Genomic DNA, 10505 nt, shown 5'->3' on the forward strand with positions numbered 1-10505 from the left:
TTCATTGATGACCTGGGGCGACCACCACAAGAGAAAGACAATTGATTATTTTGCGGAAGTGTTTTGAGCAGTGTACACAATTTTGTATATCTCTTAACCCACGGAAGTGCGTCTTTGGAGTGCCTTATGGGCTATTGTTAGGCCATGTGGTCAGTTCAATAGGGATCATGACTGACCCTGAAAAGATCAGGGTCATAGTTGCCATGAGTCCGCCGCATACTCCAAAGGAAGTGCATAGCTTTCTATCTCATCAATGGGGTATTATCGGGGGTTTATAAATGACCTGGCAAAAAGAATGTTGCCACCAACAAACCTATTATCCTTTAACTATCAATTTGCATAGAGTGATGCTTGCAAAGTATCTTTTGACGATGTGAAGAAGGAACTTGCTAAAGCATATGTTTTAAAAGCACCTAAAAGGGGTGAAATGTTCTATATATTTTCAGCAGAGCCACCATGTATAGTATCAGCTATTGCTTATCCCAAATTTGGGAGGAAAAGTGGTACCATCCAATAGCTCTTGCTAGTCGGGAGTTGGGTATATTGGAAATTAACTATACCTATATGGAGAAGTTGTGCTTTGTGATGGTATTTGCGACCAAAAATTTCAGGCACTACATTCTTTATGAGAAGGTGGTTTTTTATACGAAAGTGAAAGGGCTTTGATTATTGTTGAATAAGTTACAGCCGCCTGATAGTTTAGCAAAGTGGTTAGTCACTTTACAGGAGTTTGATTACGAGATCAAGAGAAAGCCACCAAAGCTAGAGGGCATTGTAGAATGTCTTGTGGATTTTGGAGAGCCAAAAGAGGTCTTGGTTGAAGGAAGTGATATGGAAACATTGTTTAAGATTGACATGGCATCTATTCCCTCCTGGTATGCTGCTATAATGCACTATTTATCTACGGGAGAGACTGGAGCTACTTTATCCAAATCCAAGAAGAGGAAAATTATAACAGTAGGTATTGAATTTTTCCTTGATCACAGGAACATTATATCGGTAGGGTGTCGATGACATCTATCCCCTGATGTGTGATGCCTGACGAGGTTCCATTTATCTTGGAGAAGTGCCATGACTCCGCTTGTGGAGGGCGCTTTGTTGGGCAGTTGATGGCATAGAAGGCTGTAAGAGTTGGATATTGGTGGCCATCCATATTCCAGGATTCATTTAGGTATGTTAAGAGATGCAATACATGTCAGACATGACAGTAGAGATAATAGGAAGTGTCCACTTACTCCGGTTATGGCTATCCTTCCATTCGAGAAATGGGGCATTGACTTTGTTGGTCCTATTACCCCGTCATCTACCACTCAGAAGAGATACATTATAGTAGCCACTGATTACTTTACAAAGTTGTCAGATGCATGGGTGACAAGGCAAGACAATGCAAAAGAGACTATCAGTTTCCTACTTGAGTAGATTATTTGTCGTTTCGGTCCACCAAAGAAAATAGTATTGGACCGTGGAACCCATTTTTTAAACAAGTGATTAAATGTCTGACTAAAACATGGAAAACCAAGCACAATAAGATGACTCTCTATAATCCACAAGAAAGTGGACAAGTTGAAAGCACCAATAAGAAGCTTGTGGGTATCCTATCCAAAATAGTCTCCAAAAAGAAACGGGACTAGGATACAAAATTATATGTGGTAGTATGGGCGTATAATACGACATTTAAACGAGCCATTAGCCACACCCCATTCAAATTAGTTTATGGGGAGGAGTGTGTCTTGCCCTTGGAAATTGAGTTGCCGACCATAAGATTCGTAATCAATCATTCTTTGGGTGAGCAAGATGACCTATTTGAGCATTTTTTACGACTATAGCCCACTTGGATGAGCTTAAATTGCAGAGTCTGTTACACCAAGAGGTGGCTAAGCGTCAGATGAAGCGGTTGCATGATCTAAAATCAAAGAAGTATACCTTTAAAAAAGGATAGTTAGTTCTGTATTACGATTCGCGTAGGGAGCTATTTCCAAGAAAGTGATGGGATGGCCCTTACAAGGTAGTTAGGATAGGTAAAATTAAGTCCACGGCTTTACTAGCTGATCTACATGGAGCGGAATTTAAAAATAAGGTTAATCTTAATAAGATTAAACCTTATTATTTTTGAATATGCTAATGCACTAAATGCATTGCAAGTCCATGCTGGGGGTTGATTTGAGACTTGCAGGAGAGCTTAAATTGGTTAATGGGATGGTTAATCCCTTATTTGGAGCACCCATATCCAAAGCAAAGGTATCATTAGGGGAAGCTTATCTGGTGGAGCAAAGGATACAAAGTGATTGAGCACGAAGACGGTACCTTTGTGTGGGAGATCAAAGTTTTCTGCCATCACTATTTACAAATTTTGACTAGCATCCGTGTTGAGTTTAATGAAGAAGGTTGGATGGAGCTGTTAGTTCATCCTCTAAATATGTTGAATTTTGATTATACGAATTGGGGAGTTCTTGATGGCTGGTTGTGTAAACCCATTGTGGACATACACGTTATACTTTGATGGAGCGTCTAGGGGGCCTAATAAAAAAGGGAGTGTTGGAGTAGTTATCTGAGATCCCCGGCGTAGAGTTACAATGAAATTAGCTGCTTATCTCGGGGTAGGATTCACTAACAACATGGCAGAGTATAAAGCTTTGATTATGGACTAAATATTGCCAAGAAAGGTGGTATTCGGTGGTTGTTAGTAGAAGGGGATTCCCATCTAATTGTAAATCAACTAAATGGGACATACACTGTTCGAAATCCCATCCTTCATATGTATCATCGAACTGCTATAACCCTACTTGATGAATTTGAGAGTGTATCTCTTCAGCTCATTCCACGTTCTTGGAATCAGTTTGCGGATTCATTAGCCAATTTTGCTTATGAAGAGGACCTCTTCTTCAACTGTGGTCCTAATCCAAATGTTGTTGTTGCTAATGAGACCTGGTCGTTTGTGGGGAATTTTATCAGACCATGCCTAATATGGCAGGCAATAGTTGATATAGGTAATGTGAAGAGTGGCTAAGACCCATCTACCACTATTATCTTGGACCCATAGGTTATATCGACGACATGTTATGTGTACACCTCTTGCTATACATGCAAGAGGAATGGGTCACAACGATGCATTTAGTTTAGGGCTGAGAGCCCTATTTTTCCCCTTGGAATAGAGCGTATTTTCGTATACTTGCCTTTTTCCAAGGAGGGATCTATATGAGCTGGTTTGCTTGATTTCTTTAGGCCAAGACGGCTAGTTGCTTTAAGAGTTTTAATGTCTGTTTTTTTTCGACCAAAAGGGCCAGGCAATTTTGTAGTGTCATGTTTGATTTCTTTAGGCCAAGAAGGCCAGTTAGTCTATAGTACAATGTGTTATTTCTTTAGGCCAAGAGGGCCCTATGTCTGTTTGGTGCAGGTATGTTTAATAGTTTATTGTTTTAGTTATTGCATCATACAGGTTGACGAAGTCACTGTATGGAGCCTTTGCTACGAAGGAGCTTCTTGTGGCCATTCCAGGTGGTTTCGTCCCCTTTCCGAGTCTTTTTCCCTTAAGCAATTAATGATATATGTGTATGTAAGGGTGCTTTCTTTTTATTCAAGGCTGAAGCTATTTATGCTACAGTTGGGTTATGCCTCTTGGTCACGGGGTGCTCCCGGCTACTCGGTATGATGTCATGATGTATTTGGACTATGCCACATGTCTTGTTTATGCTCCGGAATGCTTTTGAGCTGAGATTAGAGCTCGATTTGGGTTTGACTATCACTTCTTTGCAGCTGGCATTTCATCTATGGCATGGTTTATGCCTAGGCTACTCAGTATGGGTTATGATGTCTTGGTGAATGCTTTATGCTTTGGCTGTGTTGTAGAGCTCGTCTTGACATTCATTTGAGTATTCCCTTGAGCAATTGGACATTGACTTGGATTTTTCTGTTACGACTTGGCTTTTTCCATTACGACCTTGGATGCTATTGAGGCATTGTCTTGGTTACCTGTCTTTGGTACTTTGACTTGGTTTGCTTGAGCTATTGAGCTTGTTTATCTGCCTTTTGAGCCAATGGGAGCATCTTGTATGCTTGACCAACATTGAGCAAGAGGTTTATGGTATTTTGAGCATTTTGCAGATACTTGAGACTTTGGGATCTCTTACACTGAAATGTTGCATGGTTCATGCACTGATATCTTGGAGTTGCTTTTGACCTAAGCTTGGGCTTTGCACTCTTGTGAGCATACACCTACTGGTGTCAGGTCTTGCTAGTGTTATGTATACTTTGCCCTATTGTCCAGGGGGTATGCGTACTCACTGACGGATGCTTTGGTGACATGTTTAGGGTCTTGATGACTGTGTCATGCTGATTTATGTCCATTTATGGCTGGTTATGTCTTGGTTGTCATTTATTGACTTGGTGTAGTAATTTGGTCAAAAATTGACTCTCATAGTACCCTATTGTCATTTATTACAGCAAGCATATAACTCTGGATTGACATGGATTTTTCATGTTGAAATATTTTAAAATGATGTACTTTCACTAGTACTTGGTGGGCAACAGCTTTGGTTACACTTTTCTCGCCATTTTCTCTCGATTTTGGTGATTTTTTAATCATTTTTTGCAGTAAATAGCAAGCAATTTAGAATTGTCTATAGTCTTCCAGCCTACATTATGGCGAGTTCGTCCACTGATCATGCTATTTTCAACATCATTAAGCTTGATGGTACAAATTACTCTTATTGGAAGAGCCAGATTTGGTAGGTATTGGTGCAAAAATCGCAGATCGAACCATTGAGATTCAATGGGCAGCCGCCTGCAACTATGCCAGATGAGGAATGGTTTGAGCTTGATGAGTTATGCAAGTCCACTATTGTATTATCTCTCATAGAACAGGTTCATTACAATGTATTTGAGGAAGAACAGAGTGCATGGCAGTTGTGGGATAAAATCAAAAATCTCTATGGCAAGAAAAGTCCAGCGAGTCAGACGTATTGGCTGAAGCAGCTTATGGATCTGCACATGAAGGAGAATCTGACTATGTCTGCTCACTTGAGCTAGTTCCATGCTATACTCAAGAACTTGACTTCGCTGGACATCACTTTTGCAGAGGATGTCACTCCTCTTTTCTTGCTTGGTACTCTTAATGAGTCATGGGATATATTCCACACTGCATTATGTGCCTCTACTGCTACCTTGAAATTATCTGATGTTGAGAGTGCTCTTCTACAGTAAGAGGTTAACCGTAAGAATTTGGATGCCTCTCATGTGTCGCATGCTATGACAGTTAGAGGCAGGAATGATGGATATGGAAAGCATGGCAGTGGCAGTGGCCGTGGACGGGATTCTCAAAAATCTCGGTTCAAGTCTCATGGGAAGTCATGTAGCAAATCCCGTGGTAGGAATGCAGATGTTACTTATCACCATTGTGGGAAAAAGGGCCATATTAGGCCACAATGCCATGAACTACGCAATGAAAGGCGCAAAGATAAGGGGAAAGACAAAGTGCAGGATAAGTCTTCTGATCGCAGCATAGTGCCTGCAAAGTCCAGTGTTAAAATTGAAGAGATCAATGTTATGCAGCCTGAGGATGTTGACGATGATTATATCCTTGCAACTTCTTCTAGTGCTTCGCAGATGACAGAGATACACTCTATGTATGCACAGTGTTGCCTCTTGGACTCAGGTGCATCCTTTCATGTGACACCTTGCCAAGAATGGTTTCATTCATACCGTACTGTTTCGGGTTCTATGCGCTTGGGTGATGACAACTCTCTTGATATTGTGGGCATTGGTGATGTTAAGCTACAGTTTCCTTTTGGCAGTAGTTTTGTTATGCAGGATATACGTCATGTACCTGCTTTGACATGCAGTCTCATGTCAGCTGGCAGCTTGATGACGCAAGTTATCATGTATCTTTTGGAGACTCTACATGGAAGATCACTCATGGCAAACTTGTGATTGCGAGAGGTGCCAAGGCTGGCAGCCTCTATCCCTTGATTGTATCCACTTCTTCCCTTGATCATGTTTTGTGTGTGGGTTCTATCCCACATGTATCTCTTTGGCATGCCCGTTTGGGCCATATGTCTTTGAAGGGAATGAAAATGCTTTCTGGTTTGCCGTACTTACCGCCCCTTGATTATGCATGTTTTGATTCATGTGAGCATTGTCTTTATGGCAGGCAGACTAGGTCTATGCGCATAAGAAGTCTGGTAGGCCATGCATGAGTGAGCCCTTGGCATTGGTACATTCGGATGTCTGTGGGCCCATGCCTTGTCAGTCTATGGGTGGTGTCAAGTATTTTGTTACTTTCATAGATGATTTTTCACGAAAAGTTTGGGCTTATACCATTAAGCTGAAATCCGATGTCTTGGATGTGTTTCAAAGATGGCTTGCATTGGTTGAGAACCAATCTGGGTATAGGCTAAAATGCCTAAGGACAGATAATGGGGGTGACTATGTCTCACGTACTTTTGAGAAGTTATGTGATGAGAGGGGTATCAAGTGTTAGTTGACCACCCCCTACACCCCCCCCCCCAGAATGGTTTAGCTGAGCGGAAGAATACAACCATCTAGGAAAGTGTACATAGTATGATTAGCCACACAGGCCTACCATAGAGCTTTTAGGCTGAGGCAGTTAGTACAACTGTGCATGTCATAAACAGATCACCTTCTAGTGGTTTGGATTTCCAGGTTGCAGAGGAGGTATGGACTGGAAAACCTCCCTCTTATGCACATCTATGTGTCTTTGGATGTGAGGCATTTTGCCATGTGCCCAGGGACAAGAGAAGTAAGCTGTATCCTAAGAGTAGCAGTGATTTCAAAAACAGAAACTCTCAAAGCTTTCACTACACCCACACATGTGACTGCATCATTGTTGGCCATCTTTGCCCTAAAGGTTGAGGATTCCATTACTTCTAAGACTAATTGATACATAAGCTTTTCTGTTGTGACACAAACCTCTGCTCCACTATTGATGTATGTTTTTCAAATCCGTTGACCTTTGATTTGAGCCTCCACTAAAGGCACTATATCTTTGAGGCCATATGCCTTGATTGCACTAGCCATTTTACCTTGCCTTGCCCTTGTGCTTACCATTTTTTACCATTGTCGTCGTAGCTTTGGAGAGGCATAAAGTAGTTGTGGCCAAGTAATTTTTTGCCCTTGAGAGCTCACATCTGCTACTACCAGATCATAAGGTTGTGTCCGAGAACCCAAAGGAAAGTTGAAGATATCAATTTTAGACCTAGATCGAGCCTTTGTCTTCTTCCCTTCATCTCTAGGTGCCCGTGATGTACTTGCCTCATTGATTGCTTCCTTGCTTGCCTCAGTTTGGACACGTACCCACTTGATAGGCATGGTCTCTAGTACATCTACCTTCATCTTACCTCTCGCTATTTCATCTTGGAGCCTTCTATCCTTGACCACCTCCTCTATTTTAATGACATTAATATTTGGTTGAACAGCAGGGGTTTCAGCTTGAACATAAGGTGGTTGTAAAATTGCAAGTCGTGACTGCTCTTGCTCTTAAGTCCTAGCACAAGGAGGGCTTACTTGTTGTCGAGGACCTTTGGCAGGGTGATAATATCTTCTAGGGTGAGGACAATTGTACATGCCATGTCCATTTTCGCCACAGTTGTAACACAACATCTCCGTTGCTTGTTGCCGCATTTGTGGGCGATTCCCACCATTCCCCTTGATAGGTCTTCTTGCACCTTGCACAAGATTCACTCTCAAACCCTCTAGTTGATTAGTAGGATTGTTTATTGGTTGGATCATGTCTTCTTGACCTCTAACAAGGCCTGGTGCATTAGATACATTTGGGGGAACTTGAGAGGCCTCTATAGTTGTGATGTTGTTTCCCAAAACTGCTTGGCTAACTTGGGCTTGGTAGAGAATCTTTCGATTCTTTTCCCTAGTGATTCTCAAAGCATCTTCAAAAGTGTTTGAAAATTTCACATTTACCTTCTCCCTGAGCAAGGGGTACAAACCTGAAATAAATCGATCCTTTTAAAGGCAGTTTGGAGCTCTCTCTCTAGGGTTCACTGAGTTTGACCAGTGCCCCCACAGCTTCAAAAACCCTTCCTCATAAGTTGCATAACCATAAGGATCACTTTGATGGAGGGCCAAAAGCTGTTGCCATAACTCTTCAGCTGAGTTAGTTTGTTGAAATCTCTGCAAGAAAGCTGCCTTCAATCCCTCCCATTCAGCTCTTTGGGGCAGATTTAGAGTTTGGAACCACATTCTAGCTTCTTCCTTGAGCACCAAAGGAAAATCCCTCAACTTTAATGCTTCATCATCCCTCCCAAACACAAGGAAGGCCATCTCAAGGTTGTCCAAAAAATCCACTGCATTTTCCCTATTGCGCCCAAAGAAGCTTGGAAATGCCATGTTACCTTAGTAGAGTACAAAGATGAACATGTCTAGACTTAAGTTGTATTTTATGAGGGGAAGGATGAATGGGTTCATAGATGCATTGATTTCAGCAAGACGTCTAAGCCCCTGTATGCTTCTAATAATGTCTTGGAATCTAAGCTTTGTGCTGGCTACAATATGCACAGTTTGCATGGTAAGAGGTTGGATTGGTCCATACAACTCGTGGTGATTCATGAGAAAATATTATAATAAAATAAAGACATGTACATTGAAGGATGCATTGTAGTCTAGCATTGGGAAGATTATAGGTTCTGGTGATACAAGAATCTCCCTTAATCTTTCTGCCCCAAAGTACATGACAAGACACTGCTGGAAGAAAATCTTCCTACTGATGCATACATTAACTCGGATGTTTTGTACAGAGTGGAAGGTGTAGAAATTTGGGCCATTATTATTATTCATCAGTGGAGACTACTTAAGGGAGTAGAGGGAATGCACTTTCTTGACTTATAAAGGATTTTTCCCAGAGTGTTTCTTTTTGAAGCCAACCAACTTTGCTATACAAAGAATTTTCTCACCACTGATTATTCTTGCCTTAGTGTGTCCATCCTCGGCGACATATATTTCATAAGGTGTGATGGCCACCTTTTCAACCACACCCAACCTTCGAGCTAGCAATAGTTGAAGGTAGTCTCCATACTTTGCACCTCTACAAAAATCCACACTGTTCATGCATAGTTGTCCTCCTTTAATGTGGATTAGGTCAGAGAGAGAGAGAGGGATTTGATGATTTGGAGACGAGGACCTCCTGGAAGGGCCTTCACTTTGTTTGCAAAATACTCACCACAATTATGAGAACCTAGCAATTGATGGCAGCATGATTTTTCCCGTTGTGAGAGAATGGAATTTCTAAGGTGAACACCTTTTACTCGCATACGTGCCGTCATCCAAGGATAGGCACACTTCCTTTCTTGGGCTTCCTTGGGAGACCATTGTGGGAGTCATGGACTTTGACCAGCTTCAAAAAGAGTTAGTGAAGGCGTTGGAGTAGAGCCACTTGGAGCACTTGTTGTAGAGGATGCATCACCATGTGTTGTATCATCCTGCATAACGAGGTAGAGAATTGTGGATGAGAATGTCCTCATTGGGGGCACCAATTTATGACGAAGGAAATTTGGTATGGCAGCCTCTATACTATGCCAAACTCCCTTCTGCCACAAAGTGAATGAGGTAATGGCACCACCTAGTCATGGAAGAGCGGACTAGGATGCTATGCAAGAGGGAGAGGAGCTTGTGAGGGAGAAGAGATGAAAACTGAGAGAGAGAGAGAGCTACAAAAAAATAGATGAATCAATAAACTTAAGAGATGGAGAACCCTCGAGACATAACCAATATACACAATATGGACATCAATAGCATGGGCTTATTACACTGTAGAATATGCATAAGCTATAGTAAGGGAATGAATTGAATAAGCTCATGAGAGAGAATGGGGAAGGCTTGATAGGGCTGAAGAAGGCCTCTTGGCTCTCTCTCTTTTTGAAAATTACAAAGGAGAAGGCCTCTTTATATAGGCCTTGAGGATGTTTAGGGAGGAGGCTAAGACAAAATAGGAATTAACACCACCAAGCTGCATTAAGGCGGTTCCACCAATGTGGAAGCTCTATCTAGATGTTTTGTTGACCAATTTGTACTTAATCAAGCTCCATCATAGGTGAGTTGTCTCCATTCTCCCCCCCATAGCTTGAGTCCAAAAGCTCTCCTATAGAGAATCTTCATAAAATAAGATCATATCTAGCAATAATGGAGAGAGAGTAGTGAGAATTCATACATTACTACTACAATTAAGGATGGTTTGAGGGTGATTTAGAGGGGAATTGTAATGGTTTATTAGCTCTATAGAGAGGAGAAGTGAGGGAAAAGAGTTGGGAGTCTAATGAATGATGTTTTATGGAAGTGTAAAGTGTAGGGAAGAAAGTGTGGGTGTGTATAAAATTGGGAGGTGGTCTCCACCGCAGTTGGAAAAAGTTGGCATCCACCATTTTGGCAATATCTCCCAACTCGTAGCTCCAAAAAATTATAAAAAAATACCAGCCAAAACTTCAGCTCACGGCTACAACTTTCATGTTGAAAAGCTTTTTTGGATCGAAGTGGAAGTATTTTTA

Source organism: Lygodium microphyllum, chromosome 3, assembly GCF_053477565.2.
Source record: "Lygodium microphyllum isolate KBCC chromosome 3, Lygodium_microphyllum_v1.1.10, whole genome shotgun sequence".
Taxonomy (NCBI): Eukaryota; Viridiplantae; Streptophyta; class Polypodiopsida; order Schizaeales; family Lygodiaceae; genus Lygodium; species Lygodium microphyllum.